Genomic DNA, 10,878 nt, shown 5'->3' on the forward strand with positions numbered 1-10,878 from the left:
TGAAGAGGCCAAAGTCTGCTCTCTTGAAGCCCAGGGCAATGGGCTTGCTGCTCACCCTCCTGGTTGCCCTAAGTATCTTTAACTCCACCATTTCATGGTCAGTGCAGCCAAGGCTGCCCTTGAGCTTCACATTCCCCCACAAGCAACTCCTTGTTGGTGAGAACAAGGTCCAGCATAGCACTTCTCTTCATTGGCTTCTCTGTCACTTGGAGAAGAAAGTTATCATCAATGCATTCCAGGAACCTCCTGGATTGCTTATGCCCTGCTCTGTTGTCCCTCAACAGATATTGGGGTGGTTGAAGTCCCCCAGGAGGACCAGGACTTGTGAACATGAGGCTGCTCCTATCTGTCTATAGAGGGCCTTGTCCGCTCGGTCATCCTGGTCGGGTGGCCTGTAGCAGAGCCCCACTATAATGTCACCTGTCCCTGCCCTCCCTCGAATCCTGACCCATAGGCTCTGGGTTGGCTCTTCATCCATCTCCAGGGAGAGCTCCATGCACTCCAGCTGGTCACTGACATAGAGGGTGACACCCCTTCCTCATCTCCCCTGCCTGTCCTTCCAAAAGACCCTGTACCCTTCTGTTCCAACACTCCAGTCGTAGGAGCCATCCCACCATGTCTCTGTGATGCCAATAAGGTCGTAGCCCTGCAGGCATGCGCACATCTCGAACTCTAAGCAAAGATCAGGGGAGTATACAGGCCAATGTGTTTTACTACACGTTGCGAAGTATGACAAAATGAACCAAGTTTCTTCTTTTTGACTGAGCATCCAAGAAAACAAGGTTTCCATAATTAGAGTGTTCAGTTTGATATTTGTTTCTCAGAAAAAAAAAAAATTAAAAAAATGGAGCCCCTGAACACTAATTGTGAGTATAAATGTGCTTTTGCTTAATGTTACTATTATTTTCCAGTCTTGTTTTTAACTGCTGAACACTTCCTGTACAGGATTTCCACCAGACTCCTTATGTGTACTTGCCCTAACGTGCAGTTATGTCCATCCTTCACTCAATACACATTCTCATATACAGAGATAATCTGATTTTTTAAATGCACGTAGTGCTGTAGCAAAAGCACATCTGAATGATCATGAGACAGCTATTCATCCAAGGCTTAAATATTTCAGAAAGTTTGTAAATTCCCTTTTATTTTAGTTTTTAATATTCAATAGGCAGAAATTGCTGCCAGTGACACATACACGAATCCTGAACTGACCTCTCTCATCGTGCTGCTTTGATTTCACTGATTCACTTGAACAGGGTGTTTGTGTACACAATGGGAAAGGGTGTCAAAGTACTTTGATTTATGCCAGATTTATACTGCTCTCACTAATGCCATGCTGTGGTTTACCATCTGGGACGTCTGGGAGCTGGTAGTGCTATGGGCTCCCTTGGAAGGACCTTAATGTCCCACCATGGGGGTGGGACTAACATTCCTCCCAGGGCTGGGAAGGGGCAATCGGCCTTCTTAGTTCCCAGCCCAAACTGTAAGGACTACCACAGAGTCTCCTCTTTGCTCTTTTGGGGTCGTAATTTGGGGTATGAGGCATAACAAAGAGCGAAAGCTTGGAAGAATGCAAAGTTTCTCAAATAAAAATTCCTTCAAAGTCAAGCCCAGTGTAAGGCATTCACAGAAAGCATTTCAAATAAGTAAAGCACAAGCAGTTATGCATTAAAATAGCCCTTCACCAGGTAACCACAACAATAAAATAACTACCATAGCTGGCACGTCTCAAGCAGACCCAGCATGAAAAGCACAAAAATGTAGAGCCCCTGCTGACAACCCCGCATCGGTGCTGAGGGTGCTGGAGAAGGGCCGAGGAGCATGAAGGGACTTGCCAGGGTGCTGTCTGCATCAAACTGGTTTATGAGATAAAAAGACAGCCTGTCAGCTCACTGCTATTCAGAAACCTGGAAAGGGAAACCCACAAACACAAGCACGAAACAGCAAAGCAGTGAGGAAGAAAGCTCAAAAAAAAAACCTGCTTTATCCAAACAGAGCCAGCTGTTGTGTGAGCCCAGAGGGATGGCAGAAATGTCCCCAAGGTTGGGATCTCAACTTGTTAGCTTGGATTATCCTTATGTAGATCCCACAAAGCAGGGGGCATTCCTGCACGATGTCAGGGGGCTGCTTTGTTTGCCCAGCCACCAAAGTGCCTGCCAGGATTTCTGAGCACACTTTGCTCTGGCGACATGACTTTGCACATCCTGAGGCTCAGCCCCGAGTCCTGCGTGTCGTGCTGTGCCACGTCAGGCTCCCTGACCCAGCATGGGGACGGTAGCAACAAAAGCTACCTGCTCTTAGGGGAGAAAGATGAAACCACAAGTCCAGAGAGACATAAGGGCTTGAGCAGGGTGGGTCAAACCTTTTCAAGTGCTGTATAATCAGATTAGACAGAAGCGGTGCTAATGAAAGGCCAGATAGGGGTAGATTTAAAGCTACTGGGAAGAGACTTGCCCATTTCAATGGGTGCAAAGGAGGGCCCTGCAGCAGTGGGGTTTGAGGGGACACTCTGGGTTGAGACCCTGATGCTTAAGGCTTTCAGCCCTGATTTAGGCAAGGGTGGGAGGCTGGACCACGGGCTCTCCAGAGGTACGTTCCGATCTGAATTATCCCAAGTCCATGAACATGTTCTAAGTGTGCTGAAAAACTTCCTGAAATTTCTAAAGTTTCTTGAGAAACTGTTGGCATAAGAAACACACCAGCATCACAATACATGCTTACCGTGTCTCGTGGTGAGTGCCCTGTGCTGAGACTGAAAATACCTCAGTTCAGTCACTGGCACTGCCTCAGACTTTCTGGGTGATGCTGAAAATAAAATATCAAAGCAGTCAGACTAAATGTCCCATTAACACAGCATCTTTTCTTTGGCAGGAGCTAAACCAAGTGCTGGGTAAATTGTTTAACCAGTAATCCCTGTGCTGTGCTTTCGGTGCCCACATGTTCAAGCTTGAGTTTAATCCTTTCTTCCTTCTACTGTTTGACTGTCTGTAGAGCAGAGCCCTGTTTTCGCTCTGTGTTTGTACAGCACTCGAAGCCCCAAGTCTCACTGAGTCCTTGTTGCATTCAGCTGCAAACTCCTCTCTCCTCTGAGTGGCCATGGGCATGGCACCATGAAAATGCTGCTTTCTATAACTTAATCTATCATGATCTGTCACTGAACAACAAACCCTGGGGGATACATTCAAATAATACTTACTTTTTTAATAAAATTCAGAAATACATTTCCACTCCTCTTTGGTTTGAAGATGGTTTTATGAAAAGACAGGAGCTAGCACACAAGTCAGACAGTGGTTTCCTCTTTGCAGGTTCATAACGTGAATCACACTCTCCTGTTTCAGCTTCATACCTCTGCCATGTTCCTGCCTGGCCTGCCAACAGTGTAAGATACAGTGAGGATGGACAAAGGATGGCCACTACCTTCTGGGACAGGAGACAGTAACTCTTCCAGCACAGCTCAACTGCCCTCACCCAGTACGTGTGGAGAGTGCCTGTGCCAGGCAAAGGTGCAAAACTCTTCTTCCACCAGAGACAGTGCAGAGCCAGGGGTTAGTTTGCTGTGATTTAGAGAATCCAAAGGTTTTGCTCAGGTTTTGTGCCAAACCCTAAACCCAACACTTGTGTTGTCACTGATACTATTGCAGGAGGGAGCCAGAGGCATCGAGCAGTAAATTCAAGAGAATTAAGACCATCTGCTGCCCAGGACTGCCAGCCCACAGCTCCCTGTGGAGTCAGTTGAGACGAGCAGTTACAATATCCAAGTTTTGTTCCCTTGAAAGCCATCTAAACCCAGTCAGTAACGCTCTGTCCCTCTTGCATGCAGCAGTAGGTAAAAGCCAACCAAAGCAATAATTTTGCTAGAAATTCTAAGAGTTCTTTACAGAGAGTAGCCAGATACATGTACATAATAAGTGAATACATACATAGACATAAATACACATCTTCTGTTTGGATCTGAGTTCTCACATCAGTTGAGTACCTCTCTTAAAAAGTCTTTCACATAAATAGGCATCCATGTGAGTTTAGTTTTCATAACCCTGTAAATGATGCTCTGGATTCAGTCTCTGGGATTCCAAATGTGGACAAAATATGGCCAGAGACAGTGATAACACAGTTCCTTACAAAGGGATAAGAAAGAGACCTGATTTTTGGCCACTCTAGGTCATTATTTATAATCTAGAGGCAAGCACCATCAAGGGGACAATAAGATTACCACCAGACTGCATAAGTCTGAAAGACGAGTGTCCTCTCACAATCTCTTTCTAAATGTGTCTGAGCTGAAAGCACTCCTGTCTCAGCAGCAGTTTTCTTCAGAAGCTAGCTAGTGCTATCAGTGTGTTTTGCCAATAGGAGCTATAATTACATTAAACGATTGATTTGCAGAAGCAGAAGGAGGAGAACAACATGTGCAGAGCAATGTTACACAACGTCGCAGAGAGTTTGCACACTTCTGTCACTCCAGCAAACCACTTACAATGACACTCACATACTCCTATTTTCTCTCTGTATTTTGGAGATAAGCCTGTTTTGAATCCTTCCATGGGATTATCTGATGGCTGCACGCAGCTTAATTCATTGCAGCCATTAGAGGGGAGCTGGATGACCCCAGAAACAATTCCCTGCTATGAATAGCTATTGTGATCCCATACAAACAATGGCACAAGATGTCACGCATCCTTTCCTGAGCTTCAGAGAGGGATGCTCAGATACAAGAACTTAAAAATAAAACAGCATCATTTCTATGAAGCGCAAGTGACCTCAATATGCACTGCCTCTTTTCTTAGAAGCGTACTGGTGTTCATGTAAGTGCTTTCTACCTCCAAATGCTGTCCTTTCTCCTCAAACCTGTGCTGTAATTAGAATTCTACCTTTAAATCTGGGTGTACTTTGCAGGCTTAATAAGGCAACCAGCAGCAATAATGGCAGTAATTACAAATGTGTTTGGTGTTTAGAACTAAAGAAAAATACACTAAAGATGAAAAATACCATCACTCAAGAATTTTTTTGAAACAACACAGGCAGAAATGGGCAAGTTTGTATGGCTATAAATATCACAGTCACAGAGCTTACATTATTTAGGGCACGTGTGTGATGAGCGTTCTTCTGAAAGGCTCTGGGCAATGTTAAAGTATGAGAGCACAAACGTTCTGGGAAATATCAAAATATTATAATCTGCTACAGAGACACAGAGCTTCTCTTTATGGTTTGCAAAAATATACTTGAGATTCCAGATGCACTCCACTGCAGGAGCGCCTGTTTATGGCAAATGGAGAGTGCACAGGGAAGTATTTCTAAACCAGTTGGCAATGGATCAGCATAAGCAACTTGGCAATGAGTTATTTTAATGGTATTGTATATCCTGTCCTGAGACTTATGGTGAAACGTCTCAGGGAACAGTTTGTAACAACCACCTTACAGTCATCACACATGTATCATCAGGATCCAAAACATATGTGGAATGGACACAAGACAAATTGGTAGAGATCTTGGTTGTCATGAGGAGTTCCTTAGCTCCTAGGGAGAAATTCTGCTGGAATTTGGCAACATCCTGAACACAAACTGTTCCCAATAAGCCATCAGGAAATCTGAAGTACTCTGTTTTCTCATCTTTCCTCCAAAGGGCAGAAGGACAAATTGAGTATGTCTAAACAACAAGTTACTGTAACTCATCTTCTTCTAATTTTATTATTTTCATTTGCCAGTATCCATGAAGAATTTCTCCCGGTAGCTCCTCTCAGACACTACTAAACCTGGCCCATAACAAAACTGGGAGGTTTCCCATTTTTGCAGCCTGGGAAATGAAACATGATGAAGTAGAATTTCTCTGAAGCTTTTATTTAACCCTAAGCTTCTCCTTTCTCCAGCCATCATGCAATGTGGGTCCAAGCTGCGTACGCAAGAGGCATCTGACTCCTTGCAATACCATGAGGAACAAGTCATGTTTTGGGACCTTCACTGTTCTTTGCTCCGTGGGCTCCTTCTGGACTTTCCTACTTGTTCTCCAACCTTCAGCCTCTCAGGAGGAAGAGCTGGTGCATTGTTTCTGGTGCCCGCTCTGCCACCACCTCTGCTGACTGAAAAAACAAGGTCCTAAGCTGAAAACATGACAGATGCTGTTGGCAGTTCATGCAATTAAGACAAGATCTTGTTCTGCAGAACAAGGCAAGTGACCATAAGGGACTCCCCCCCTTGGATACATCAAAATTAAATGTTTCCATCCTCAAACTGCATGCTGGTGTACTTCCCCAATGCTGTTATCAGCCTAGGCATTGATGTCGGCGGTAAGAGAAGCGGTCCTCGTGACACAGAACGATTTCACACAGTTGAGAGTGGGAACACAAAGTGCTATCGAAACAACAGTCATTTTGTGGCCCTGCTCTGAGCACTGATGCTGGAAATGCTCTGTTCAAGCTAGCAGGGTAACTGCTGCAGAGTCGAGGCTCTGCCTGTGGACTACATTCACCCTTTATTACTTTCTCTGGAAAAGACATGAAGCCCACCCAGATTGCCCACTGCAGTCCCCTAAAGGCTGCTGGAAGTTTGGATCTGCTGTCTTCACAGGCAGCAAGCCTGGAGGAAAGTCCCCTGCTTGAACAGACCACGTGGGTTAGTTATTCCTAGCCCACAGGAGGGTCTCAGTCCATCACTGAGGACCGCTGAGAAGCTCGGATGCTGGTGGGCTGTGAAGCCCCTGCATGCAGGACAGTGCTGGTCTCCCAGCTGCTTTCTTTAAAAGTGGCATTAGGCTCAATTTAGTTGCCTAACCAGTGGTGCCTAATGCTATTATTTAAGATGCCCTTTGGCCTCTCCTCCCTTGCTGCTGCAAACTCTGTGCCCATCTCCTAACCACGGCAGACATTATGGCTCTCCTAGGGCGTCCCACATGGCACAGGGTGCCTGCATTTCAGCTTTGAAACCAGGTCCATAGTCCTCAAATCCTTGTTTTTTAAAACTATCAGCATCAACAAAACAAGCTGAGACTTACAAAATACAGTGCCTATCAGTTCATGTTTATGTATGTAGGATCCAGTGCATGTGGATGAAGATATAAATACACGCCCAAGCTTATGCAAACTTTCTACCAGAAGAGCAACAGCTCAGATGTACTCGCCCACTTGCCACTGGTTTCTGAATCTCATTTTCTAAATATACCTTGCCCGATTCACAGGAGGAACACAGCATTTGGCATCTCCCGAGGGGAAACACAGATGTTTGGCTCCCAGCCCCTGGAATTTCTTGAACTTCTGTGGACAAATGGGGAGAGGCCAGAGGTCGAGCAGCACTATTTATTCTGCCCTGTTTCCTACCAATTGTTCAAAACCACCCAGCAGATAAAGCACGGGCATTCTTGTCGGCAAGACCCGTGGGGGCTGCCGGCATGACGTGATGAATTCCAGTCATTCCTCCAGGCTGTTGGGGGCTGCCTGAGCCCCACTGAGGAAAACTGGCCCCACCAGCCCACAGCCTGCTGAGGAAGGACCTGCTCCCAGACAGACCAGCCCATCCCCACGGCACCCACTCTGTTTGTTTGCTGTCATTCAGTGGGGGAGAAATCCTGGGCCTCAAGAGGTGTGTCACCTGCTGGGAAGCCTGGTACCCCACAGAGGCAGCCCCGGTGAGGATGCCTGAAGAGCTTCTTGCTTTTCAAGCAGGACCACAAGGGAGAGAGGAAAAGAGATGCTTGCCTGGACTTTAAATATTTCTTTTTTCATGCCCTTAAGCTTTAATTTAATTAAAATAAAGAGGGTGGTGAGACAGTGGAACAGGTTGCCCAGAGAAGTTCTGGATGCTCTGTCATTGGAAGTGTTAAAGGTCAAGTTGGACAGTGCTTTGAGCAACCTGGTCTAGTGAAAGATGTCACTGTCCATGGCAGGGGGAGGGTGGACTAGATGATATTTAAAGGTCCCTTCCAACCCAAACTATTCTGTGATTCTATGACTTTTGAAGAAAATAGTCTGAAGAACACCCACAAAATAAAAGCTACTTGCTCAGAGCTAGGTTCTCAGGATCCAGGTAGATAAAACCTGCAGACCTAAGAAAAGAGCTGGGATCAGCACAGTCCCTTCTCATGCCACATTGTCCTTCACAAGGACATGGGCTCTCCCATATTTTTCCCATCCCAAGCAGTGACACACATGGCTATCAGACAGCAGCCCAGCCCTGGGCACTCACTGGGTCAGGTACTCAAAAGCTGTTAGTCTCTGAATTGCCTCAACCCATGCAGAGCAGCAGCCTCTGGCTGCACCAGTGCTTTCTGTGCCACCAGCGGGTCTGCACTCGCCGCAGGTAGTGAGCATGGGGCGTTTTCATCTAAAAAAAGTAAACCTAGAGTGTGTTCCAGCTGCTTTTTCTGTAAATACACTGTGCTAAAAAAAAAAACACTGCAGTAACAACTTCAATGGTTCCCTGAACAGCAGGTTAGGGTGGCATAAATCTCCCTGGCTCGTGTCCCTGTTGTTATTGCTACTCAAATAAAGGGGGGAAACACCACAAGCGGTGGCCCGGCTCTCCATCCTGCCCTCACATCACCTGCAAGGGCCATAACTGATGGGTACCTGTCACATGAAAATGCCCCCAGTTTGTAGGATACTCTTGCCACAGAGGTGGCACTCATGCTGCACTACTTTCAGGTATTTCTACAGTGAGAAGAGGGAGAGGTCTGAGACACCTGCATCCTCCAACCAGTCCTGATCACCCAAAGAGCCTTTTGGAGCCAGAGGGGTTTGTGCATCAGCTGCAGACTCCCTTTACACTGGCACCGAATCACTGTCTGGCACTGGGTGGTTTCCCAACACCAGGGAAACGTGAATGTGGAGCAATGCTATCTCCCTTCCTTTCTCTCCCTCTATCCCTGCCCTGGCCACGCTCTGAGCTTACTGTGTGGACATCTGCAACTCCAAGGGCTGCAAATACTAATAAAGATCTAATAAAATGAAAGCTTCAGCCTGCATTCTCTTGAATGCAATCAAAATTTTTTTAGAAACAGCCCTAGTTCATTCACTTATATGTTCCCTGTTGATTTAAACTCTCTCAGAAGTTTTTTTGGGGGACCTTTTAGGTCCATAAAGTGGTAAAAATCCATGCTGCTCCTCTCCTCCCTTTCTCTTCTCCTCAGCCCCCAAGATGGTCTCAAATGCACCCTCATCCCCCTCCTCCCCCAACAGGTAGAAAATCTGTTTGGAAATAAGAGCAAGAGCATGACCACCTCTCTGGTCAGTGCTGCCATGCCTGCTGCATGCCAGCACCACAAGGGCAGGCTGATCTACCAACCTGAGTTCCTACAGTGAGTATTGAAGTGATTTCAGTGCATGCTACAATCCAAACAGGTGTCCATGCAAGAGTTAAAGCAACCAGGGCTGTATCTTCTTCACTGAGTCTAACCAGCCTAACATTTTGCAAGTTAGATGTACTCAGGTCTCTATTTTGTTCTGTATTTCTACAGTACCTAGCACAGCAGTACTCTGATTCATACGCGATGTTCCCAGGCATGGTCCCAAAACAAACAAGAATTTGCAACTCAGCAATCACAGGCTTAACTGATGGGGCTTAAATCACCCGCTGCAAGCCCACTAAAATGAGGGGGAGTGTGGCTTGGTTTCTACTGGAGCAGAAGCACTTTCTGTATCATTTCCAGATCAAGAAGCAGAGCCCAGTAGATCCAAATTCTTTGGCCCAGCCACTAGATATCAACTGATTGATTGTAGAGGCACAATACAGCTGGGTTAATACTTCATCATTCCTATAAAGGAGTTTGGTCACACAATGCTGCTAGTGACCACCTCCCAAGCTAGCGGGCAGCCCTGTGATGGCGTTGCTGACATAACATCAGTCAGCAGGATCCTGCACCATGGCAGCACTGGTGAAAGCCCCTGCAGACAGCAGTGAAAGGTTGTGCACAGTCCTTTGAGGTCAGCAGCATGGCCCGCACATGAGCTACATTGCTCACAAGACCCATGTCTGGAAATAAATAATCAACTACTCGCAACTCCAGCTTGTCTTCACTTAAACTATATATCCCTCCCTACCACTGTTCAAATGAATTTGGATCCTGACCCAATGAAGCATTCAAACACGTGCTCCATTTTAACTACTGATCTTTGTGGAGCAGAGAAATGGGGTGATGGCATCTCTGGAGTTTGTTTTTTCACTGGCAGGGACAGATGCGGAGTTCATCCCTGTGTATTTCCTGATGGACAGTAGTAACTACGTTCAAAGAGGTCTGATGTCCGTCCCCTGCTCGGCTCGTCCCCAGGGGAACAGCTGTGCAGTCCCAGCACCTCTGCTCTCCTCTGTCCTGAGTGGAGTCCTCCTTGTTCCTGCTAGCTGTCTTACTGACCCTGGCAGACCTATGAACTAGGTTAGATCTGCCCCAAAGTGCTGATGGGGTCTTGTCATGCTTTAACCCCAGCCACCAGCTAAGCCCCACACTGCCACTTGTTCACTGGCCCTAGTGGGATGGAGGAGAGGATCAGAAGGGTAAAAGTGAGAAAACTCGTGGGTTGAGATAAAGACAGTTTAACAGGTAAAGCAAAAGCCATGTGCGCAAGCAAAGCAAACCAAGGACTTCATTCACCACTCCCCATGGGCAGGCAGGTGTTCAGCTGTCACCAGAAAAGCGGGGCTCCATCACACTTAATGGTGACTTCAGAAGACAAATGCCATCACTCTGAATGTTCCCTTCTTCCTTCTTCTTCCCCCAGCTTTATACGCTAAGCATGACATCATATGGTATGGAATATCCCTGTGGTCAGCTGGGGTCAGCTGTCCCGGCTGTGTCCCCTCCCAACCCCTTGTGCACCCCCAGCCCACTCGCTGGTGGGGTGGGGTGAGGAGCAGAAAAGACCTTGGCTCTGTGTGAGCCCTGCTCAGCAGTAGCTGGAA

This window comes from Cariama cristata, unplaced genomic scaffold (genome assembly GCF_000690535.1).
Source record: "Cariama cristata isolate BGI_N322 unplaced genomic scaffold, ASM69053v1 scaffold6457, whole genome shotgun sequence".
NCBI classification, from domain to species: Eukaryota; Metazoa; Chordata; class Aves; order Cariamiformes; family Cariamidae; genus Cariama; species Cariama cristata.